General features: G+C 43.7%; 1 protein-coding gene across 4 annotated transcripts in view; it reads right to left on the bottom strand.

Moving 5' to 3' along the window:
• Window positions 1–7,098: 7,098 nt before the first annotated feature.
• CDK14 (cyclin dependent kinase 14) overlaps window positions 7,099–26,010 on the bottom strand; it is a 666,835-nt gene continuing 647,923 nt past the window's right edge. For all 4 annotated transcript variants that reach the window (XM_055589676.1, XM_055589677.1, XM_055589678.1 and 1 more), the window contains one exon: window positions 7,099–10,471. The gene's annotated coding sequence lies outside the window, so the exon portion shown is untranslated. The remainder of the gene's footprint in view (window positions 10,472–26,010) is intronic.

The raw sequence follows: 26,010 nt of genomic DNA, 5'->3' as shown, positions 1-26,010 counted from the left end.
AGGAATAATTCAGAGGGAGGGCACAAGAGCCCAGAGAATGAAGTCAAGAGCCACGGAGAATCATCACTTGGGAACCGTGTGTGTCAGTCACTCAGTAATGTCCGACTCCTTTGCGAGTCCATGGACTATAGCCCTCCAAGCTCTCTGTCCATGGAATTTTCCAGGCAAGAATACTGGAGGGGATTGCCATGCCCTCCTCCAGGGATCTTCCTGACCCAGGGTTCTTCCTGACCCAGGGATCTAACCCGCATCTCCTGCATTGCAGGCAGATTCTTTACCATCTAAGCCACCAGGGAAGCCCTTAGGGAACCATACTGAGCTCTAATCAAGGAACTGGCGGGGACTTCCCTGGTAGTCCAGTGGTTAAGAATCTGCTTTTCAATGCAAGAGACATGGGGTTTGATCCCTGGTCAGGGAATTAAGATCCCACACTTCTTGGGGCAACGAAACCGCAGAGTGGCAACTAAGACTCAATGCAATCAAAAGTGAAAGTGAGAGTTTGTCGCTCAGTTGTGTCTGACTCTTGGCGATTCCACGAGGCTCCTCCGTCCATAGAATTCTCCAGGCAAGAGTACTGGAGTGTGTTGCCATTTCCTTCTCTAGGGGATCTTCCTGACCCAGGGATCGAACCTGGGTCTCCTGCATTGCAAGCAGATTCTTTACCAACTGAGCCACTAGGGAAGCTCAATAAACACATAAATGAAGTTGAAAAAAAAAATAAATAAAAGGAACTGGTAACATGTGCCTGGTTTGATTTTAGAATGCTACAGACTCATTACGTGATTGCTAGAGACTCAGAAATGTCTGTAGTGGCTCTCCTATGCCTATCCCACCAAACAGCTATATACCTATACAAAGTATGTTGGCTATAGGGAGCAAATAACTTGTCACTTTAGTTCACAGATCTTCAGCTCAAGAACTGGACTCAGGAAGCTGTCACTGAGAGACCACACTTACAGAGCCTGGTCTGCAGCACCTGAACTTGACTTGGATGATGGAACACTGCACCTTGTGTGAATGGATGCCATCCACAAGAGATATGTGGGAAGGGGTGGGTGTGTTTTGCTTCCCAGGTAACACTAGTGGTAAAGAACCTACTTGCTAATGCAGGAGACGTAAGAGATGCTGGTGCAATCGTTTGGTTGGGAAAATCCCCTGGAGGAGGGTGTGGCAACCCACTCCGGTATTCTTGCCTGGAGAATTCCAGGGACAGAGGAGCCTGGTGGGCTACAGTCCATAGAGTCACAAAGAGTTGGACATGACTGAAGAGACTTAGCATGCACTCACGAGTATATTTTGCATGTGGGATCAATATATATAACCTGTGGTCAGAGGGCAGGCCGTTGTGGTTTTACAGCAGACCCACAATTTTTTGACATTTTTCATCAAACGATGGAGTCTAATTCTCCTCCCTTTTAAATATAGGCTGGACTTTGTGACTCACTTCTAACAGATGCAATGCCAGGTCATAAAAAGCAGTATGCCTTCTCCCTGGTTCTCTTCTTCTCTTGGTGCATGTGTTGGGAGCCTTGACCCACTGTATGAACTTGAGCCATCATGCCTGAGAGACCCTGTGGAGGAATCACATTCAGTTAGAGGTGCTCTGCCCTAGGTGTTTCAGCTCCCAGCTCTTTGAGACTTCCCAACTCTGGCACCAGATATATGAGTTGTTCATTCGCTCAGTCATGTCTGATTCTTTTTGGACTGCAGCACACCAGGCTTCCCTGTCTTTCACCATGTCCCAGAGCTTGCTGAAACTCATGTCCATTGAGTCAGTGATGCCATCCAACTATCTCATCCTCTGTTGCCCCCTTCTCCTCCTGCCCTTAGTCTTTCCCAGCTGCAGTGTCTTTTCCAACCAGGTGGCTCTTTGCATTAGGTGGCCAAAGGACTGGAGTTTTAGCTTCAGCATCAGTCCTTCCAATGAATATTCAGAGTTGATTTCCTGTAGATTTGTGAGTGATGAGCCTTAAACATGACCCTGGCTAAGCCACCATCTGACTGCAGTCTCATGAGAAATCTCAAGCCAGAACAGCCCAACTGAACTGTTCCTGATCTCCTGACCCACAGAATTATGAGAGATATTAATAATAAGTAACTGTTGCTTTTAAGACACTAAATTTTGGGGTGATTTGTTAAGCAGCAATAGATAATCAGAACTTGGGGTACCAGTCACATTTTATTCTGTGTAAGTGGGAATCCCTGGGGTTCTTCAGCAAGATGGTAACCCAGGAGCGTGTGCAAAGCCAGTTGTCAGTGTGGGTTGACATGAGTATGTGCTTAGTCGCTCACTCATGGCTGACTCTTGCGACCCCATGGAGTGTAGCTTGCCAGGCTCCTCTGTCCATGGGATTTTCCAGGCAAGAATACTGGAGTGGGTTGCCATGCCCTCCTCCAGGGGATCTTCCCAGTTTAGGGATCGAACCCAGGTCTCCTGCATTGCAGGTGGATGTTTTACCATCGCAGGTAGTCTGAGCCACCATGGAGTTTTCCCCTGAAACATCCTCCCAACGCGTATACAGCTGATGCCCAGGGGCTGGCCTATGAGGGGCTGTTTGCCAAGGATATGGACAGGCTGTGATGCAGGGAACTGGGGTGTTCACACGTACACATGCTACATGCCACCAGGTTTTGGTAAACCTAGACGAGTTGAAGAATTCTAAGTGCAAACCTGGCTTTCTAGGTCATTATGAGGATGTATTTGTCAAGGTAAGAGAATAGGATTTATTTAATATTTTTTCAGTTGCATTTAGAGTTTGAAATCGTTATATGGTAAGTAGGCTTCCATTTTGACTCTGCTCTGGGTCCTGCAAGTGTCAGGGTTGGTCCTGGCCTACCCCATCACCAGGGCCCATTTTAAACCGAGGAAAGCAACCCACAGGCCCCGGGACAAATCCCTGCCCACTGCATGTTTTTATACAGGCTGTGAGCTACCAATGGGCTTTACTTTTAAAACAGCTTTTAAAAATCAAAAGCAAAATATTTAATAACATATATATATATGAAAATTACATGAAATTCAAACTTCAGTGCCCCATAAATTGTTTTATGAGAACACAGCCATGCTCACTCATTTATGTATTGGGCATGGCTGCTTTCACATTCTAACAGACTAGTGAGTCAACCCTATTGTGAGCAGACAGAGACTGTACAGCTCAGAAAGTGGAATATATTTACTGTCTGGCTCTTAGAGAAAGTTTGTCTGCTCGCTTCCTGGAGGAGCAGACAGACAGGAAGAAGGGAAGAGTCTTGCAGTTCTCACGTGGGGTGCATGATAGAAATACCTGCTGAGCATCTAAACAGACCAGTGCCAGGGACCCACCCTCTGTATTTCTAGAATGAATTGGTCTGGGGTCTGGGTGCCTTCCAAACCTTCCCATGATTCTAATGAGAGCCAGAGCTGCGAGCCACTGGGCTGAGGGGATTGGATATCTGAGGGTCTGAATTTCCCAAATGTTCGGCAGAATAAGAACTTGTTCTTGCTTGCCCCAAGGCTCTGCAAGCTACCCAGTTACTCCATTTGGCCAAAGATGGAGGGAGAGAAGAGCCATTGTTTCACACTGTAGAAGGAGGTATTAGCTAAGCTGTGTGTGAGCAAGCTAAGTGGCTTCACTTGTGTCTGACTCCTTGCAACCCTATAGATGGTAGCCTGCCAAGCTCCACTGTCAGTTCTCCAGGCAAGAATACTAGAGTGGGTTGTCAGATCCTCCTCCAGGGGATCTTACCTACCCAGGGATGGAACTCATGTTTCTTACATCTCTTGCATTGGCAGATGGGTTCTTTACCACTAGTACCACCTGGGAAGCCCTCAAACTAAGCTGCATTTGAACCTAAATCCTTGAACTGGTGCTTCAAACACATGTCCCCGGATGTCCCCAGCATTGTCCACATCACTCGGGCAGGCAGACCTTGCCTGCTATAGTAGGTACCCCCGCCGGGTCCCTTCTCAGGATTCACTCCAACAGGGAATCCTTACCCCATCTTTGCCGCCTGCCCGCTGTAATTATTGGTGGTCTCGCAGGGAAGGAGAAAAGAGACAACTCTATCAGAATCCCATTCTCCCCCGGCACATTCAGCACCGTCAGGGGAGGCTGGCTCGGGGGCTGCAGGCCTGCTCTGCGCTATTATTGTGCCTGGCTTCGGCTCAGCATGACTCAACGCAGACAATATAGCACACGGAGAGCACAGGGATGAACAGTAAATACGAAGCCTGTTTTTTTTTTTTTTTTTCAAATCTTGTCAGTTTTCTCCTGATTTGTGTCCTTTATCCCAGCCCCCTCTGCTGTATAAGCTCCTCAAAGCTAATGCCCATAACGCCACCACCCACTGGTAGCAGCAGGCTACTGGACCATGGTGGGGCCTCGCGGCAGAGTTTTCACAATGCCCGCCATTCTTCAGCGACCAGGACGTGTTAACCTAAGTGGCACCGGGTTGCTCCAACACCTTCCCCTCTGGTTTCTCTTTCCTCTGGGGACCAACAGCGAGTGGAGGAGTGCCGCCCCCCTGACTCGCATCGCTTGCCTCAAGGAGCCTACATCACATGCTCCCACCTGGCCGAGCTGGAACCGCCCCCGGCCCCCACCTGCTGAAAAAGCACAGCGAGACACTGGGCAATTATGGAGCGGAAAGATGATCGTCATCTCTACTGCCCCATTTAAAAAGTTGGAACTATTTCTCAAAGCTATTTCTTTGGCCTCCTGTGAATCCCAGCTCTCCAACTGCTTGTGGGATGACGTCACCCCAGGTATTCAGCAGAGCCCCGCCCCGCCCCCAGGCTACTGGGAATGACGTCAGCAACGGGCATCTATCTGCTCTCCTGTCAATCACCAACGTGGGATGATGGCGGACGTTTTGCTCCCTTGAAACAGCCGCAAGGAGCATGTTATTGTTCCAACCCTTGTACAGTTCTAATCAGTTTCCAAGGTCACTCGTGGCTCCCATTTAACTAAGAAATGTGCCTATTATCTCCACCTTGGCTACCATGAAGTCTGCCTCTACACCAGGGGTCCCCAACCCTCCCCACAAACAAGCCCGTGACCTGTTAGGAAGCCCACCACAGCGGGTGAGTGGTGGGTGAGCTGATCAAAGCTTCATCTGCCCCTCTCCATCGCTCCCCATCACTGGTATTACCACCTGAACCATCCTGTTTCCCTCCCCACCCCCTCAACCCCACAGCCCCTGTCCATGGAAAAAAATTATCTTCCATGAGACAGGTCCCTGTTGCCAAAAAGTCTGGGGACTGCAGCTCTACCCACTCCCCGTCTCAGAACCCACTGGGGAGGCCAGAACTGTGTGGAAACATACGTGCCTTTGACATAGATGACTAGATGCTTCAGGGAAACAGCAAGGGCAGTTGAGGGCTGGAAATGCAGTCTTGCAGCATACAATTCACATCAACTGAGAATACTTAAATTCGGTTCTGTGACAGTGTCAGCTTGTGGGGGCTTATAAACCGTAACATCACAGGAGTTATTGGCAAAGGAGCCAGGGAAGGGACACCTGAAGTACCTGCTGCTGGTGGGTGAGGGTCTGCTCAGGGGGAGAAAGCCAGGGGTCCAGCTCCTCTTAACATGAGATATGAATTTTGATATTTTCTCTTTAAGGAGAAACATTTAATGATCGCCCAACTGCATATCTAGAAGTTGATGACTCTATCTGGTGTGAACTTTATTATCAATTCATGGGGATTTGTTTGGGGTTATGAAGATCCAACAAGAAAGAAGAGGTGGTGATAGATATGAGACTGGCCCCCCAGGTGGCATGGTCTTTCCCAGTGCAGCGCCCAGCCGTGCTGGGTCAGGTGTGGGCACCCGCTCGACAGGGTTCACAGAAGTGTGCTCCGTTCCCAAAACAGTAATGCCTCTGACAGAATGTCAGCACGTTCAGGCTTTGATTTGTATTCAGTGGAGGGTAACCTATTCACCTTTCTCCTTTGCCTTTGTCAATCCTAAAGGAAATCAACCCTGAATATTCATTGGAAGGATGGATGCTGACGCTGAAGCCCCAATACTTTGGCCACCTGATGCGAACAACCAACTTGTTGGAAAAGACCTTGATGCTGGGAAAGACTGAAGGCAGGAGGAGAAGAGATCAACCAAGGGTGAGATGGCATCACCAATTCAATGGAGATGAGTTTGAGCAAACCAAGCAAAGGGAGAGTTTAACAGATACCTGGAACATCCCAGCTAATGCACTCCTTTGCACATCCAAAAGCATTGTATACTTGGTCTCTTATTTGCACTATTTTTTTTATTCTCCACCCTCCCCTCCTCCCCCCACCTTTTTTTTTTTCTTTTTTTGGGCCACACTGTGTGGCTTGTGGGATCTTTGTTCACCAGTCAGGGATTGAACCTGGGCCCCCTGAACTGGAAGCTGGGAGCCTTAACCACTGACTGCCAGGGATATCCCTATACTTTTTTTTTTTTTTTTCATTTATCTTTTCATTTATTCAACAAACATTTATTGAAGCACTTCAAAACAGTGTGCTGAATTTGAATAAACACATAATATTAAAGAACCGACCTTTAAAAATTATGGCTTCTTTGATTTGTCATGGATGTTTTCCAACTCAATTCCCTTAAAAAGTTAAAAACACTTTTGCAGTGAGAAACACTAAAAGAAATCAGTTAAAATTTACAATGGACTCAGAAAAAGCTAAAGTCTTTTGATGATAATTTTGAAGTAACCAAAATATTATCATCCAGATTACATGACTAATTGATGCAAAAACATGCTATTAAAAATTTTGGTCCCAATATGCTTTGCCTCTGATATTATTTAACAAGTTGTTAGTTCTGGCAATGTTTCTTAGAACGTGACTCTTAGGAAACAACTATATGTTTGTGTATGTGCATGTTTGGCTGTGGGTACTTTTTAAGAAGAGGGATTAAATTAGTTAATAGGTCAGAGGATTTTTAGTTGTAATCCTAAAAAGGGCTGGAAAGTCCATTTTACACTAATGGAGGAAATGGGGGTGTGATTTTTAGTTTCAGTTTGTCTTAAGCATGGTTGTGTCTAAGAGTTTTTAAGATAATGTTTCTTTGATGGAATATAAGGTGTTATTTGAGACTCACCAAGAAGATGTCCCAAGAAAATGTACAGAGATTCTGCTATACTTTATTCCATATCATGTTACAAGAAAACAACAGTGACCGCTGACAAACCATTACGTCTTTCATAATACAGACAAATTACAATTGGTAACAAATATGCAACATGTATTATTCCATTCTCCTTTACTATGTGTCATTTTGAAGGATAACAGTTTTCTGAATGATGCTAGCTCATTTCTTAGGTACCAACCGCCTGTTAGGAAGTACACATTTCAGTGTATCATATATATATATAAAAAAAAGATAAAAGAAAAATTTAAAAAATCCACTCCCAACTAGAGACTTTAGATTTCGTATGTGCCTCTAAAATATGCTGCTATAGGAAGGGAATGAGGAGATTGCTTATTTGATTTGACTTTGTTTGGTTTGGTTTTTGGTGTCTGAGAAAATTACAAGTTAGTAGCATGTATGGTTTCCTCTGCCTACAAGCTGGGAAGGGAGATGGAAGTTCTACGCAATTATGCAGCATATTCCTATGTATAAGGGGCAGGCAATAATCTACCCCAGTATGTACAGCCTAAACATCCTCTTATATAACAAAGATTACAAAACCAGTAATATTCACAGATGATTATCTTGTGTAGACTCATTACCTAAGGTATTGATTACACTGGCTATCATGTACACACTGAGGAAAGGATACCAAGAGACCGTGCTTTCTGCAAGCTTGGCGGCTCCTCAGGGGACTCTTCTTGTCACTCTTGGGAGGTAGGAATAGCTTCCCACCCTTGGGTCACTGGATGGACAGCCATTCCCACCTTATACCCCTGTTTTTTTTTTTTTTTTTTTTCTGAGTACTGCATACATTTTGTTTTTCCACGTCCTGTGCATCTTGTATTTTTAAGTCAACCAAACTCTTCCTTCAAGACAATGGAAACGAAGTCCCAGGTTTCCTTTCGGAGCACCGTGTGTGCGGTCGTGTGGATATAGCTACCATGCTAACATGTTCTAACTATTCCAGCTGTTTGAACTGAAGCTACTCCTTCATATAAAAATATCTCACAAAACATTCCAGTGCTTTCTCAACAGAATAATCAATCTGCTCATGAACACAGTCTGGAGTGATTTTCATGGCTGTCCTCAGTGAGAGGAGGGGGAAAAAAAGGAAAAGGTAGTTGCAAGTGGGAGAGGAAAGAGAGGGAAACTTTGGATGTCCTGTACCAGCGGCAAGCAAGGGGAACCAGAAGTCTCCTAAGTGAGACCCTTCTGAAACACGTCACTGTAATAAAACATATTCCTTCTACTGAGAAGTATCACATTTCATTTTGCAAGAGAAACTATCAGTAATAGGGCCATAGATCTGTGCATAACTTAACATTTCTAACTGAAGTCTTTCAACATTAAATATCTTCAAATTTTCAAGTTAGAAAGCTTATTATGTAGCAAGACTTCATCATCAGTTGCCCTTGGTTTAAACTTCATTAAGTACAAAAGCTGTGCCTCTCCCACAGAATGAATAATTCAAACAAATCACAGGAGAGGCTTGTTTTCTGATTGCAGGTCAAGTTTTCTTTCCATGTTTACTTTAAGAAATCCTAACGTAAATACACATTAAGTCAAAATCCCTCTGCAGACTTCCAAAGAGTTGGAATGTGTGAAAGAAGAACAGGAAGGAGTTCTAGGTGGCAAAGATTAAACATTCTGGCCTTGGATAACTTTTCCTCTCTTTAAAATCAAGCAGTAAATGGCTTAGCACTTAGAAGCTTACAATGATTGCTACTTTGGGGACAAGATGGACTGTGACCTTAACGTCTATCCTCACATCCCATTCCAGGGAAAGTACCGTTTTAATGTTAAGAAATTCTGGGTCGGATTTCCTATGCGTACTGGGTTTGACCACGGAAAAGCTTTTCCTTCACCTGACGCGCAGGGCAAAGTCTTTGTCAAGCTGGCTGGTAATTCCTATTCTTGACCCAAGAAAGTGCGACTCTCTAACAGGAAATGTAAAACAAGGTACACGCCGGGATTTCCATAGGAACTGGTGTCCTGAGGAGCTAGGTTTCACGCTTTACATGAAGCTTCCTAACTTCCCCATTAGCTTCAGTGTTATTTGGCATCTGCAGCAGGGGCTGCCCCACCAGGAACAGACCTGTGCCAGGCAGCGCTCCCCCCGGATCCAAGTCCGCATGCGCAGTCCACATCGCGCGCCATGTCAAATATTCACCTTCATCCTCCAAGGTCTCCCAGCTTCTTAAACAAGGGAAGCCAGGCCTTTCTATTCCCCACCCCTTTCCATCTTTAAAGCAAGACTCCCGCCTTGTTTCTAACACCTGCATCCGTACAGTTATTCCCGGAGACTGTTTACAGTTAGGGTACCCAATGATGCCTTCTAATCAGCTTGGAATGTTTAAAAAAAAAAAAAAATGTGGTTCAAAGGTGCTTTGGTGTAAACGGGAAAATTTCACACTCTGGATAACTTGGTAATCTGCTTTTTCAATGTTGACTAGTAAAGACAGTATTCGGGGCTCATCCAGAAGATATAATTCTTTTTGCACCCATGATTTAAACATTCTGTTCCTCACTTTTCACCATTTAGAAAATACAAAGCATAACAAAGTGGATGGAAAAAATAAGATGTTGACAAGACCCAGAAAACATGTAAAAAGTTACCTCGATTTCCAGAGGTTCAAAAGGAAGCGATTTATCCCTGTCTTTGTTCTTAATGTTTCCTATTTGTTTCTTCACTTCCAGCCTGCTCAGAGAACAGTCATGCTATGTGGCTTGAAAATGCTAAGCAGATTCCGATATCGTATATAAATGTGCAGTTGTTTCCGGGGGGGGGGGGGGAGCACATTTGCAAACGTTCTCAAAAGGGAAGAGACAAGTGGTGCTCCACCACCAGAGACTAAGTTGTCAAGTCAGTCAGAGAACATGGGTTTGCTTCAGCTACAATTTCCCTTCCTGGTGGCTGCAAAATGTGCACTGCTCTCAAAGAAAACACACATTGTTTTATGCCACTGTGTGGCTTTCAAGTACAGACATTACTGAAGAAGTGTGAACACCGAGTGTGTTGTCTTAATGTATTTAAGACACGGCTGGTGAAAGCATAAAAACCTTTACAGAGACACCGTGGTGCAGAGGGAAATCAAACAAAATCAAACACAAAAGACTGAAAAGAATACATGCCATGTATCAGTAAGCAAAACTTAATCTTCACATAGTTCTTGGAAATCACAAGGTATCCAAATGCGTGCAAGGTTTTAAATAAATTGCGGAGAAAACAGGGTCTTGCCAGCTTCAATTTTCTTCTAAGTGAAATCCACCCCAGGGAGTGAAAGGAAACTGATCCATGAATCCCTTCGTATTATTGGCCACTTCATTAATTTTTTTTTTCTCCCCAGAACGATGACAACTTAATCCTGGAAGGAGGAAAAGAGAAAACTGTTATATGTTAAAAAACAAAACAAACAAATCTTACAGCATTCTTTTTCCAAAATCACACAAGACATCGAAAGTGCTCAGGCCAAAGTGAGCCTGTCCATTTTTTCCCCACAGCTACCTTGAGCATTCTCTTTAGCCAAGACAGTTCTTATAATACGATAAACAAATGTTCTGATTGCATTTTCTTCCATTAAAATAATTCAACTCCATGAATTTAAATGGTCTAACCTCCTCTTGGATTATTTAGAGAAAAAGAAATTCAGCAAATCTCCTTCCCCAAGTCATTAGCACTAATTCTGGTCTTAATTAAGTGCCTGCGGCATCATACAGATCATTAAAAGGACAGATCGTATTCATTTTTTGGGCACGAAATAGAAAAACGGATCACATTCTTTCTTTTTTCTTTTAAATCCAGTTGCATGTAAGTCCACGGTGCCGACTATCAGACCTAGTTTCAGCAGAATGAAAATTGGCCAGCATGACCTGAATCGCTAGGCTCTTCCCACCACCCTGCATACAACTGTGGGCTTCCAGTGATGCCTGCTTAAATTTGGTAACTGCTTCCGAATGGAATGTGAACCATTCCAGAAGAAAGGAGGAATGTTCACTCTGCTTCTCTCTCTGTTTCTTTTTGGCTCTTCAGCATTTTCATTGAGTTTCTAGGACAGGAAAAGAATGTCTTGCTAGGAAGGGTGAAAAGAAATGCTGCCAAGGTCAAGGCACACAGCCGAGAGATTCTATCCATCAGCTCCATGGAGGCCCAGGACCAACTCATTATCTCAGTAGAGAAGCTGGAGGTCACCTGTCCCCTTCCACAGTGCCACACGGTCCCCTTCCTGGGCAGACAGGACCCCACGGCCCCTGTCGAGACCTCACAGTACACTTGCTACCGCTGCCCCTGGAGGCTGTGCTGCCTGCCAAGCATGTCATCCTGAATGGCACGTCCTTGACCAAGGAAGCAGAAAGCTCCCATCTGACAGTGAACAACCATCAGAATAGTATCCTTTCCGCCCTCTACTCATCCCCCTCCCCCCACCTGCTATGAGGATTTTTAAAAGGTTAACTTTCCACCTTGTTTTAAAAATTGACGTGAAATTCATATAACACAAAATTAACCATCTTACAAGTATACAATCCCTGAGATGGGAAGATCCTGTGGAGAAGGAAATGGCAACCCACTCCAGTATTCTTGCCTAGAAAATCCCACGGACAGAGGAGCCTGGCGGGCTACAGTCCATGAGGTTGCAAAGAGTCGGACACGACTCAGCGACTGAGCATGCACGCAGAGCATATAATTAACTGGCACTTAGGGCATTCACAACATTGTGCAGCTGGCACCTCTATTTAATTCCAAAACATTTCTGTCACCCCCAAAGGATAGCTTATATTCTTTACTTATATTTCTTGTATCCTTTACTCCCATTCTTCCCTTGCCCCAGCCTCTGGCGGCAATGAATCTACTTTCTGTCTCTACATATTTACCTATTCTGGAAATTTCATGTAAATGGAATCATACAATATGCGATGTCTGGTTTCTTTCACTTAACATAATGTTCCTAAAGTTCACCCATGTTGTAGCTTGTCCCAGTACCTCATTCCTTTTTATGGCCGAATAATATTCCATTATATGAATATAAGACATTATGTTTATCGATTCATGAATTGATGTATATCTGGGTTACTTTCACCTTTTGGCTATTGTGAATAGTGCTGCTATGAACATGCACATACAAATATTTGTTTGACTCCCTGGGTAACAATTAGAAGTGGAATTGCTGGGCAATACAGTAATTCTGTTTAGCTTCTTGCTGCTGCTAAGTCGCTTCAGTCGTGTCCAACTCTGTGCGACCCATAGACGGCAGCCTACCAGGCTCCCCCGTCCTTGGGATTCTCCAGGCAAGAACACTGGAGTGGGTTGCCATTTCCTTCTCCAATGCATGAAAGTGAAAAGTGATAGTGAAGTCACTCAGTCGTGTCCAACTCCTAGCGACCCAATGGACTGCAGCCTACCAGGCTCCTCTGTCCATGGGATTTTCCAGGCAAGAGTGCTGGAGTGGGGTGCCATTGCCTTCTCCATTAGCTTCTTGAGGAACTGGCAAATCATTTTCCACAGTGGCTGCAACATTTTATAATCCCACCAGAAATACACAAAGGTTCTAATTTCTCCACAGCCTTGCTAACATTTGGTATTTTCTGTTTTTTTGTGTGTTTGCTTTTTCTTAATTATAGAAAAACTAGTGGATGTGAACTGGTATCTCATTGTGATTTTGATTTGCATTTCCCTTATGATTGGTGATGCTTAACACCTTTTCATGTGCTTGTTGACCATCTGTATATTTCATGTGAAGAAATATATATTTCTTCTTTGAATGAAATATTCAAGTCCTTCACCCATTTTTAAATTGGGTTGTTTGTTGTTGAGTTATAGGAGTTTCAAAAAAATATATATTTTGGATGGTAATCTCTTGACTTGCAAATATATACCCCCATTCTGTGGGATGCCTTTTCATTGTATTGATAGTGTCCTTTGATGTACAAACATTTTAATTTTGATGATGTCCATCTTATCCATTTTTTTTTCTTTTGTTGCTTGTGGTTTTTTAGTGTGTTAGTGGCTCAGTTGTGTCAAACTCTTTGTGATCACATGGACTGTAGCCTGCCAGGCTCTTCTATTCATGGAATTCTATCCAGGCAAGAATACTAGAGTGGGTTGCCATTCCCTTCTCCAGGGGATCTTCCTGACCCAGGGACTGAACCCAGGTCTCCTGCACTGCGGGCAGATTCTTTACCATCTGAGCCACCTGAGAGGTCCATGTCATATCTAAAAATCCATTGTCAAATCTAAGGTCATGAAAGTTCACCCCTATTGTTTTCTTCTAAGAGATGCCCGTTCTTCCAGGAGGCCTGCCCACCCTGGCCAAACGGGAGTCGGGATTTGTCCTGACGTCTGCTTGCCAAGACAGAGTTCCGACAGCCACACCCAGGAGAAACAGTCATTACCTGGCTCTCCTCCACTCCACCACTTTTATCGGCAGAATGCAGACCTGGCCCCCAAGCTGACCTTCTGAACTAGAGACTTCATGCAGTGCTCCTGAGGTGTGGGGCATTTACTGTGGGGGAGTGCCTAGGATAGCAGGTGGCTTCACTGTGTTCCTGAGTAGGCTTGGTTTTGCTGGCCATCATGTCCCTAGAGCATAGCCCAGATCCAGCGCAGGTCCTCAGTGAACAGCTATGGTTTGAACAGGAAGGAGAAAGGTAGCCCTGGAGACCCAGGGAGTGGAATATGTCCTCAGATGTTAAACTCCCCCTGGCATGGTGACAGGGGGCGAATGCTGTGCCTCTGCTGTTGCCCAAAGACCAAAGGGCTGGGAACAGAGCAGGCCATCTCCACATACCTTGCAGGCTGAGAAGCCTGGGTCCAATTAACACCTGCCTATAGGCTGAACTTTTTAACTCCATGACATTCTATTTGAAAGAAAGAAATGATTTGATTTTCAGTATATGTGACTTCAGGCTTCCCAGGTGGCTGGAGTGGTAAAGAACCCACCTGCCAATGCAAGAGATGTAAGAGATGTGAGTTCAATCCCTGGGTCAGGAAAGTCCCCTGGAGGAGGGCATGGTAACCCACTCCAGTATTCTTGCCTGGGAAATCCCATGGATAGAGAAGCCTGGAGGACTACAATCCATGGGCCTTCTAAAGAGTCGGACATGACTGAAGCGACGTAGTACGCATGCATATTTGATTTCATAAATTGTCCACAGCATGTAACTGTCCTATTGGACTGATTTCAGAGACACATTGATTGTTTGTGTCCTTGCCTTTGCCCTGATTCTTCGGCCGTAAACTCTAGGAGAATCCTACGGACCTAACCCAGGGCATAAGCAGAGTTGGGGAATATAGGATAAACATACTAATTGTAATTGGATAGTAAGTGGTGAAAACAGTGATGATGAAAAGTCTATTACTTAGGTTGAGGCCCAGACATTCAACGGAAGGAGCCAATAATATGAAAAGAAGGGAGGTGCCCGAGAGAGCTAGACTCTTTCCCATCTCTGTGAGAAGCTGAGCCCAAACTGTGCCCGCTTCGCTGCCTGACGCTGGTCACCGGCAGCTCGGGATGGCCATTCTTCATCCTTGGGCAGCATCAGCATCCATTTCAGATTTCAAGGACTGCATATGAGGTAGAAAAAGTCCCTAAAGTCTAAATGTAGTCATGCATTTGACAGGTGGGGATAGGGACGAAGGAGAGATGGCACACCACATTCATAGGGAAGCAAGGTGCAATAGCAAAATCCTGCCCTTACATTTATGCGAGAGATTATTCAAATGCACTGCACAATAACAAAAATGAAACTGAACATCAATGATAGGCTCAACTACACGCACATCGACTCCGAGGTGTAGAAACGATAAGATTAACAGATGCCATTGGTATCCTGCTTTCTGTTTTCACAACGTTCTTTCTCTAGAAACGAATGTTTTAAAGCGGAAATTGCATTTTATTGATAAAATCCTTATTCAGAAATATCTACATAGAACTTCTCGGCTATAAATATTAATTAATTGGATCGCTGGTACCCATAATGCAACTTCGCTCTGACCCATGTGCCCTATGAACTAGATATTTTTTGGATTCAATTTTCTTAAAACCAACTGTCAGCGTCATGTGATGGAAGAGATGAAAAATGAAAATGAGCAGCCCCGCTGTGCAGGTGGGTGACCTGTGGGAGAGAGTCTGCCTGGTAGGGTTTTTACACGAACCATCAGACACAGACCAATTGATTAGATCATCTCATACCCGCCACCAACTAGGCTCAAGAGACTAATTAGAGAGAGTACTGCCTGCGCAGGCACCCCATTGACACCTAATTTGCTCAGCCAAAGCCTTTGGGGAAAATGTATTATCTCTGCAGCCGCACTTCATGCATTTCTGATTTGAGGCATAAGCAAGGAGCGCTTCATCACTCTTTTGAGCAAACTGAATGTAGAAGCCCTTAAGTGCTCAATGCAAGCAAACAGACCCAAATTAAAAATGGGCCAGGCTCTTTCTAATTCCCTCTGTGCTCCCTGTTAAATCTCTATGTGTACACACACACACACACACACACACACACGAGTGCACGTGTGCAGTTTACATGCTGGCGGGACAACACAGCCCAAGGAGCCCAGCTCAGGGTGCCTGTACCAGATGGTCTTTCACGGGCCTCTTTACCCACTCGAAGGTTCTGTGTTTGTTTTACTTTCTATTTTTTTTTTTTTTAACCCTGCTGCACTGCCCCTCCACAAAGTATTCCTTTTTTCTACAGGAAGGCTCTGCCCCATTTTTTGCTGCCCCCCTCCCACCCCCACCAAGCTTCACTGGAGAGAAGTGATTATTTTTCCTCCAAATTAAAACAACTGTAGGTTTTCCTTTCATCCCCTAAATTGTGAAGGGGATATTCACCAGGATGTATGTGAAGCTGCAGGGTAATCCACTCATTTCTATTTGAGGGAATTCTTTGTAAAGATGCCTAACAGAAAGGGAAGAAATTTGATAGGAAACTGCCTTGTGGTAGCAAAGACAGTACAGAATTATAAAATAGTTAGCCTCCCTTCAAGAAAACCAGTGTGTGCTATTTGACCATCTTTATCTTTTATCTACTTCTCATCTAGAACAAAACTAATTCCATTATTCCCTTCACTTCAAATGTAGTACCCAAAAGACCAGCATGTAAGGAGGAATTTAAAGATAGGTATATAATTAATCACATGCTTACAAAAAGGAAATAAAAATGAAAAGTTCAGGCAATATGGGAAAAACAGAGTATCTTTGTCCCAAATCTAGTGGCTAGAGGGAATGAATTTCCATAATGCTGGAATAAAATTAAAAAAAAAAAAAAAAGAAACAGAACCTGCTATGGTGTGTTCTACTGCTGCTGCTGCTGCTGCTAAGTAGCGTCAGTCGTGACCGACTCTGTGCGACCCCATAGACGGCAGCCCACCAGGCTCCCCCGTCCCTGGGATTCTCCAGGCAAGAACACTGGAGTGGGTTGCCATTTCCTTCTCCAACGCATGAAAGTGAAAAATGAAAGTGAAGTTGCTCAGTCGTGTCCGACTCTTCGTGACCCCATGGACTGCGTGGACTTAATGATTTTATGCCTTTCCACTCATATATTGGATGAATTATTTTACTCATGTGTTCTGGTAAATTACAATTCTGTTTTGTGTGAAGTCACTTCAGTAGTATCCAACTCTTTGTGACCCCGTGGACTGTAGCCCACCAGGCTCCTCTGTCCATAGGATTCTCCAGGCAAGAATACTGGAGTGGGTTGCCATTTCTTCCTCCAGGGGATCTTCCTGACCCAGGGATCGAATCCATGTCTCCTGCCCTGCAGGTGAATTCTTTACCTGTTGAGCCACCAGGGAAGCCTCCATGTAATTTTCACATTTATCTTATTCTTAAGAATTTGATGAACATTTGGGGGGATCAGTTTAGCTGTCTACTTTTGAAACCAGCATTCACAGTTGGCCTAAACTGGGCCTTCCAGTAGTCAGAGGACTCCAGAGGTCATTGGAGTGATTATCTTTCTGAAGGCATATGGAGAGTGGTTGTAGGGGAGATGTTTGAAAATAGTTAAAAAATCAGGGCCTCAACAAACACACAAGCACCTACAGAATTTCTTCTGACTTAATGAAAGAAAAAAAAAAAGACCAGAAAGCTTTTCTTCCCCAAGTGCCATATTAATAAGATTCACATGAAAAATATCCAGGGAAAAAAGAAAAACAAACCAAAAACCCACCAGGCTGTGCCATTTTGAATTTGATTTTGCTTAAAATACTAAACTGAAACAATCAAATTAATCTTTTGTAGCTAATTAATCCTCCAGCAGAGCTTGCTACTGTAGAAAATTCAGTTCAGTTTAGTTGCTCAGTCGTGTCCGACTCTTTGCGACCCCATGAATCGCAGCACGCCAGGCCTCCCTGTCCATCACCAACTCCCGGAGTTCACTCAGACTCATGTCCATCGAGTCAGTGATGCCATCCAGCCATCTCATCCTCTGTCGTCCCCTTCTCCTCCTGCCCCCAATCCCTCCCAGCATCAGAGTCTTTTCCAATGAGTCAACTCTTTGCTGTAGAAAATTAAATCCACACAAATAAGGTTGCTAAACCCCAAGCACCGAGGCAACTATGAACCTCTCTGAAGTAAAAATATCATGTATATATACAAATATACACATATATTACACATGGACTCAGCTGTATTTATACAACATATACACTCAAATTTTACCCTGTAGATTTTATAGGAATGTTGGACTCAAAATGATATATTTTAAACTTCACAATTTGGAATCTTTAAATTCCAAAGATCTAGGGACAGCTTAATTTGTTCTTTTTTTTTTTTTTTTGGTGAGTTTAATTATGCTGTGACTTGGCTAGAAATATAGGTTTTCTTTGAGAACATCTGAAATCCGTGATTTCCAGTGACTCTGACATTGCACTGAAGCTGCTTGGGGCGGGGGCAGGTCGGGGGGAGAAATGCTATGAGACAGAAGGGAGCAGCAAATGAGTCAGACCCGCTTCTGTAACTTGTTTCTGATTTGTGATAATCCCTGCAGTACTCCCCAGAAGAGAACGCATCTTTGAGACTAACCAGAGAATATTAATTAAAATGAATGTAGAGATAGCTGGGCTTTGTTTTAAGCTTAACAGAAGGTCCATCACTCAAAATAGCCCAAATCCTTTAAGTTGAAAGCTGTTTGGTAACATCCATATGGATGCACAATGCACTAATTGCAGCAACTTTGCACATTTTAAGCTTCTTGCCAAAGTGGTGATTTTAATTAAAAATTTTTAGGCAAAGCTTTAAGTCTAACATTTCAAAACAAAGCATTTCTTGTACAGGGAGACTGACTTTACATATCATTTTAATAATCATCATTATCAACAAACATTTATTGAAATCCTCATTAAAGACCAGGCATTATATGATATGTAATTAGCCAGGTTTGAAAAGAATCTCTAGTTTAATGGTGTGACTGCTTATTAAATCAGATTTATGTAAATGTGAAACACTACTCGTATTTTTGACACATGTGGATTAAAGGACAGCAATCCTGGGAGTATGTCCTATCTCAGTAAAGGCAAAAAGTGTGCAGGGGAAGTGCTGGGGTCTTCGAGAGTCACCAAGGCATATTTTAATCTTTTAAAGATTCATATATATATTCAATCATATATAATCATAAATATATAAAAATCATATATATAATCATATACACACATATGCATATATACATGTAATCTAAGGTGGAAATACCTCATAGAAGTACTTTTAATGACAAAGTTAAGAATAAGAACGCCTTCACCAAAGTGGCTTATTCTTTTTTTTAAGATTTTTTTTTGGTGTGAATGATTTTTTTTTAAAGTCTTTATCTTTAATTCTGCTTAGAATATTGCAATTTGTTTAATTTTGTTACAATATTAATTTTATAATGATTCATTACAAATATTATAATTGTAAAATTTAACTTTGTTACAATATTGCTTCTGTCTTATGTTTTGGTTTTTGGGACACAAGGCATGTGGGATATTAGTTCCCTGACCGGGGATCGAACCTGCACCCCCTGCATTGGAAGGGGAGGTCTCAAACACTGGACCACCAGACAGGGCCCACTGGGGCTTATTCTTTTCAGGGATTTCATATGTGAAGCTTTATTTGTTCAGCATACCTTTATAATTGACTGGTTCCAAGTAGGTATAAGTTAATTAAACAGAATTCTGACCCCTTCACCTTCCTTATATATTACAGTCCTACCAAACTGTATTTAAATAAACCAAAGTCATGTAACCCAGCAGTGTGTGCATTTTTTACAACTTAAAACACACACACACAAATCTCATAAAACCACTTCTAAGTATTTAGCAGTCAGAGAAACACGAGGGTTCATGTCTGACTTTAATTAAAAGATCTGAAAGGAGATGTGACTTCATTTGGGGTGGATTTTTTTTTTCTTTCAAATTAAAAGCTGTCTAGTTATTACTGTCCAAAGTGTTGAAGCACAAGAAAATTTCATGCTCAGGGTTTTTTTTTGAATTCAATATATATGATCACCTACAATTTGAATCTGTCTCATGAATCATCTTATTCAGCAGAAATCTGCAAAGCTAAAATGTATTTCTAGATCACATTTGATTGGTAAATAGACAACAGTGTCAGCATAAACCAGAAGTCGTGTTGGTTCATGCGAGCGAGTTCCTGCCGCTCTTACAGTTTTGAGCCACTAAGTCAGAGCAGCCGTTGTGCGAGAGAGATAAACACATTTGCGTGCAAGCTGGAAGGGCCTACAGTACTGTACATGCTGTCTGCTTTCATCTCGGCTTGCTTTGGCCACCCTTGGTATTGTTTATTGTATAGTTCTCCTGGGTCTCTGAACATTTTGCCCTTTCGATCCAAATTTGGCAGCCTCAATCCTTCCACCAAACTTCCTTCACCTGTAAACTATGCTAGTATTTTGAGTAGTTTTTTTCATAGCTCTTGTGAGTGCTATGTGCTATAGACTGAATCTCTGTATCCCCTCTCAAATTCATAGGTTGAAACCTAAGCCCCAGTGTGATGGTATTTCACGTGGAGTCCATGTGAATGGGATTAGTGCCCTTATATAGAGATTCCGGGCTTTCTTGGTGGCTCAGAGGTAAAGAATTTGCCTGCCAAAGCAGGAGACACAAGAGATGTGGGTTTGATCCCCAGCTCAGAAGATCCCCTGGAGGAGGAAATGGCAACCCGCTCCAGGAAATATGATGGGCCACAGTCCATGGGGTCGCAAAGAGTTGTACATGACTTAGCGACTTAGCGACTAAACAACTAAGAGATCCCAGAGAGCTCTCTCGTCCCTTCTGTCAAGCTGAGGACTCAGCAAGGAGAGAGAGGAGGGTCCTCACTAGACACTAGATCTGCTGGCGCCTAGACTTTGGACTTCCAAGCCTCAAAGACTGTGAGAAAGAAATTTCTATTGTTTAGAAATCACTGTGTCTATGGCATTCTGTTATAGCAGCTCAAACATACTAAAACACTATGTTGAATACTTTCTGAGTGTGTTGCACCTTACTCTCTTTCTTCCTGTAAACTGCACAATTTTTACTGTGGCAGTTTGCTAAACACAGTTAGGAACACATATGTCATATCATAAGAGAAGCGTCTATTCTTGTGGGGCACAATCTGATACTGTCACAAAGTAACACGCTGTGGACATGACCACAACACATCATTTCCACCAGGAAATGTCTGCTGACAGTGAGGATGGTCCAACAAGGTCATGTGAAGGATTCGGACACTGGACACCCAGCGGAGCTCCCCACCAACTCTTTCCCGTGTTCACCATATGAACAGTGCTGCTGCTGCTGCTGCTAAGTCGCTTCAGTCGTGTCCGACTCTGTGCGACCCCATAGACAGCAGCAGCCCACCAGGCTCCCCAGTCCCTGGGATTCTCCAGGCAAGAACACTGGAGTGGGTTGCCATTTCCTTCTCCAATGCATAAAAGTGAAAAGTGAAAGTGTAGTTGCTCAGTCGTGTCTGACCCTCAGCGACCCCATGGACTGCAGCCTACCAGGTTCCTCCGTCCATGGGATTTTCCAGGCAAGAGTACTGGAGTGGGGTGCCATTGCCTTCTCCGATGAACAGTGCTACTGAATGACAAACCACCGAGGGCTGATTGATGGAAGTTCAGACTCTCCACATGCAAAGTCATCTGATACATGTGTGTGCATCTGCCCACTCAGTCGTGTCCAACTCTTTGTGACCCCATGGACTATAGCCCACCAGGCTCCTCTGTCCATGGGATTTTCTAAGCGAGAATATTGGAGTGGGTTGCTATTTCCTCCTCCAGGGGATCTTCCCAACCCAGGGATCAAAAGTATCTCCTGTGTCTCCTGCACTGGAAGGTGGATTCTTTACCACTGAGCCCCCTGGGAAGTATCATCTGATATGTATGTCCCCCAAAATCATAATATGCTATTTTAAAGGATTTTGAGACTGGTTATCCCATCATAACAAGCTGCTGTATTTCTCTCCTACCTAAGACAAGTTCTGAGAATATGTAGTAGATTTGGGACACGTATATCATTATGAGAAATAAATAGCAACTTTTTGTGCACATGTAGCATTTCTGTGTATCTTCTCACTTAAAGAACGTGCCTGAAAAATAGTACCATAACCCTAAGAGGAGAACAGATTTTATAAACTGGGCTTTCAAAAAAGTTCTAGTCACTGGTTCCAGTGTCTCCTGACATACCAGCCGCAGGAGGTATATTCCTAGTCTAAGGACCCAGAGCGCTCACTATAGGAAGCATAGCCTTTACAGGCACTGGGATGGCCAATGTCCCACTCTGTCAGGACTGAAGGAGTTTCCAGGATTCGGGACTTCCAATTTCAAATCTGGGGTAAACCAGAGGGAGTTGGTCACCCTGATAGGAACAACAGGATTGATATGTTGTTATTTCCAAGTTGATTATAAAAACAGAGCCAGCCAGTTTTGCACTTTACTGCATGAACTAAAATATGCTGATGTTCCAATCCCAAATTGTGAGCCACAAGAGTAAGAAAAGGTTCCATGTCAAGAATGGCAAAGGATCTGTTGAAAAGAAGGTGGGAACTGAACCTACAGCCTTCTCTCCTCTCAGCCCCTCAAAGGATTTGTCATTCATCTCTCTGAATCTGTATTTCAGGCTTTCCTCTGTAAGTGTTTTATTGACGCCACAGCAGATCACATTGTGTTCTAATGAGGTTGCTGAATTCAAGACCATCAACTTGCTCCTCACCGCAGTTCTCAGCTGCACTTCCAATAACTCCATCTGTTTAAATTCACATATGCCCGTGTGGTGCTGCGTGGAGGAGAAGGCTAAGGCCACCACTCTCAAGTAACAAGAAGTGCAAACATCCCCTGAATCTTTGTGGCAAATGACACCACACTCACTGACCAGTGGCTGAGCCTGCCTACTTCAATTCAGGAAACACTGAGCATCTATTTTGAAGGCAGTCCAGTGTTTAGTGGGGGAAGAGACTGTGACAAAGACTATTAAAGTGAGGTCCCAGGGCTGTTCTGAAGCTGGCATGAACTGGTTTGTGAGAGGGCCTGATGTTAACATTTTCAGGAATTTTGCAAGCTGTTGTTAAACACAGCCACCCTTGAAACTGGCAATGGAAGGAGGTGTATTTACATCATGGGATACGGACAACTGACCAATCAGGGCTTTTCTGCTCTTTCTGGGGAGAAGGCTGTTAAACATTACCAGCACCTCCCTACTGCCCTTGACTATTGCCAGGACAACAACGACCTCTCAGTCAGTGGAAAGTAACAGTGTTATCCCAGAGGGACCAAGGCAGTGAGGAAGAAGTGGGCTTTGAGAGACGAATAAAAGTTTAGGGCTTCCCTGGTGGCTCAGTGGTAAAAAACTGCCTGCCAATGCAGGAGATAGGGGTTTGATCCCTGATCCGGAAAGATTTCACGTGCCACGATGCAACTAAGCCCATGTACCACAGCCACTGAGCTGGGCTCTAGAGCCCGTGAAACTGCAGCCCCTGAAGCCCACATGTCCTAGAGCCAGTGGTCTGCAACAAGAAAATCTAGAAAGATTGTTCTGATGAGCCTACATGCAGGGGGGCAAAGGAGACACAGACGTAAAGAACAGACTTTGGACTCAGTGGAAAAGGAGAGGATGGGATGATTTGAGAGAACAGCACTGAAACATTACCATGTGTAAAGCAGCCAGTGGGAGTTTGATGTATGATGCAGGGCACCCGAAGCGGGTGCTCTGTGACAGCCTGAGGGATGGGCTGGGGAGGGAGGCGGGAGAGGAGTTCAGGATGGAGGGGACACATGCTGATGTACGGCAAAACCATCATAATATCGTAAAGTAATTATCCTCCAATTAGAATAAATAAATATATAAAGGAGAGTAGCCGCTGCTTACCAAAGAAAAGCCCGCACAGCAATGAGGATCCAGCACAGCCAAAAGTAAATACATAAATTAGTTTTAAAAAATTGCAAAAAAGTTTAACGTGTAGAAAGGAGGAAGGAAGGCAGTCTCAAATAGCCTAGCGTGCTTTGGGATGCAACGAGCGGCCTATGGGGCAGGCATGTATTTGGATGTCAGGAAATAGATGCGGGGAAGTGGGCAGGGTAGGTAAGGGTGGGATGGAGGGTCTCACATGTCCTGCTGAGCATTGTGGGCTTTATTTTTTATGTAGGGAGGAGGTCTTGGAGGCTTTTTACCAGGGGAGTTGCCACGCCCATCTGCAACCCAAGGGCAGCTGTGTGCTACCCACATGTGAGGTCTCAGCTGCCTCTGTGAAACTGATGGGTAAACAGTTGTCTTTTTCAGGACGACATCAAATCAGATAATGCAGTAGGCTCATAAAGCGCTGTATTTGTAGTACCTGGTGTGGAAAGGCCTTATTCTGCCCATGAGAAACATCCAGAGAGGCCTGGACTCTGGGTGACACAGAAACGAAGTTTCTTTACAATAATTGCATTTTTGAAACGTAGCCCATGGGGATAATTTGGACATTTTCAGGCACCAGAAAGATGCTGTAGGTCCTTGATAAACTGTCTACTCACTTGAGTGTCTGTATTTGTCTATACATTCAAAAAAGAGGGGAAATATGCACTAACTCTGAGTTTTACTACTGTGCTGTCCTTTATAAGTCAAACATGATTTACTGTTTTTCATTAGCACACAACCTCAGACAGACTTCCAAACTGTGGTGTTTAGAATTCTGAAACACTGTCAAATCTTTTAAAGAGCAACTGCAATAAATTAGAAAACGTCATCACGGCACGCTTGTCTCGATTCACTGCGGTTACACGTTGTGGACTTGGGAGTTTCAGCTCATTGAAAATGTGAAGCCTGTAATGTCTGATGAATAAGACATTCACATCCACACAATTGGCTTCCTCCTGGTATAAAACAATTAAAGTGACAACAGCTCAGTGGTTTGGTGGCAGGCCTGGGGTCAATCTCTCACTTCCACTGGCAACAGAATTGGAGAATGGCAGTGACAAGAGCCAGCACATACCAGGCTCATGGGATTAAGGGATGCTTCATGCCTTTTTAATGTCCACTTGTGGCTGACTGAAACAAAACACCCGCGAAGTTAGGTGAATTGAGCTCTTATTGTGAGAGACAATGCAACAGCCCGTTGCCTTGTCCCCCAAACAGGAATCCCACCCACAATGCGGTGAGTCGGGAACTGACATCTTCTCTTCCCCACCTGTGAGCGGGAGCACAACCCAGAAAGATCTGATTTCCTTTTCACGCAGATGCTAAAGAACAAAGTCATCCCTTGTCTGCGTTATGCTGTTTGTTTTCCAGTCTGTTGGCATTAAAATTGCACTCCAAGCACCTATCACGTCTCATGATGCTCTAAGTCCTTTTCAAAAGATCTGACTTTGAACATTGGGGTCATTTGAAAGGAAAAGGAAAAAAAAAAACAGATCTAGTGACTTTGTTGCTTATTGTCATGGGGGAAAAAAATCACCACAGTTTTATCTGAAACATAATAATTAACTGTTGGGCTTCCCAGGTGGCTCAGTGGTAAAGAATCTGACTGTCAATGCAGGAGATGCAGGTTTGATCCCTGGATATGGAAGATCCCCTGGAGGAGGGCATGGCTACCCACTCCAGTATTCTTGCCTGGAGAATCCCACGGACCCGGAGGAGCCTGGTGGGCTACAGTTCAGGGGGTCGCAAGAATCGGACATGACTTCGCAGCTAAACAACAGTGAAAACAACAATTACCTATAATGAATACTGCATGAAGCACACAAACGTAAAAACAAGACCACCTCATCTGTCCCAATAAGCTCTTTTGGTTTTGCTCCTTTTGTTCCATTTGCTCTTAGATGCAGTGGCTTGGCGTGAGCTGTCACCCACAGTGAGCCAGGGCCTGCCATGCTAAAGTGGAAAAACTGCTTTGTTTTTTAATTAGTAACTTCCTGAGTTTTAGTGCTCGAGTTTCTATGGTTCTCATGATCAATTATTAAGCATGTAGGTCCAAGCAGGATAATAAAACTACTCATGCCTGGATTAACATGGTAAAATTAAATCTCATCTTGTTTAGTACTCTCTTGTTAAGGAAAAATTCTAACAGGTTGATTTTTAGAGACTGACGTATGCCTTGTAAAATGTAAAGAAGAACACGGCAAGTCTTTCATTCACTGAGGTGTAGTGTGTGAAGACTGTCAACACACTAGAGATGGGTGGTTAAGATAAGATGTATCTGAAGTAGGTAGGTAGAAGGAAATTACTAAGATTAATGGTGTGAAATCAAGCAAAGAAATATTTAGAGAGACTAGAAAATAATTAATGGCAAGAGGAGCTTTGTGTTAGAATAAGCTCCAAAATAAAACTATGAAAAGATCTTACCAAATCTAGGGAAAAATAGGCAATAATGGTCACTGTTTGGAGAGCTGTCTTGCTAATACACACACAGATACACCACAGTAATTCCTCTTGACCAGGAATTCTTTGCACTTGAAATCT

The sequence above is a fragment of the Bubalus kerabau genome, chromosome 8 (assembly GCF_029407905.1).
Source record: "Bubalus kerabau isolate K-KA32 ecotype Philippines breed swamp buffalo chromosome 8, PCC_UOA_SB_1v2, whole genome shotgun sequence".
NCBI lineage: Eukaryota > Metazoa > Chordata > Mammalia > Artiodactyla > Bovidae > Bubalus > Bubalus kerabau.
The sequence above is the reverse complement of the archived record's forward strand: the minus strand, read 5'-3'. Positions and strand labels throughout refer to the sequence as shown.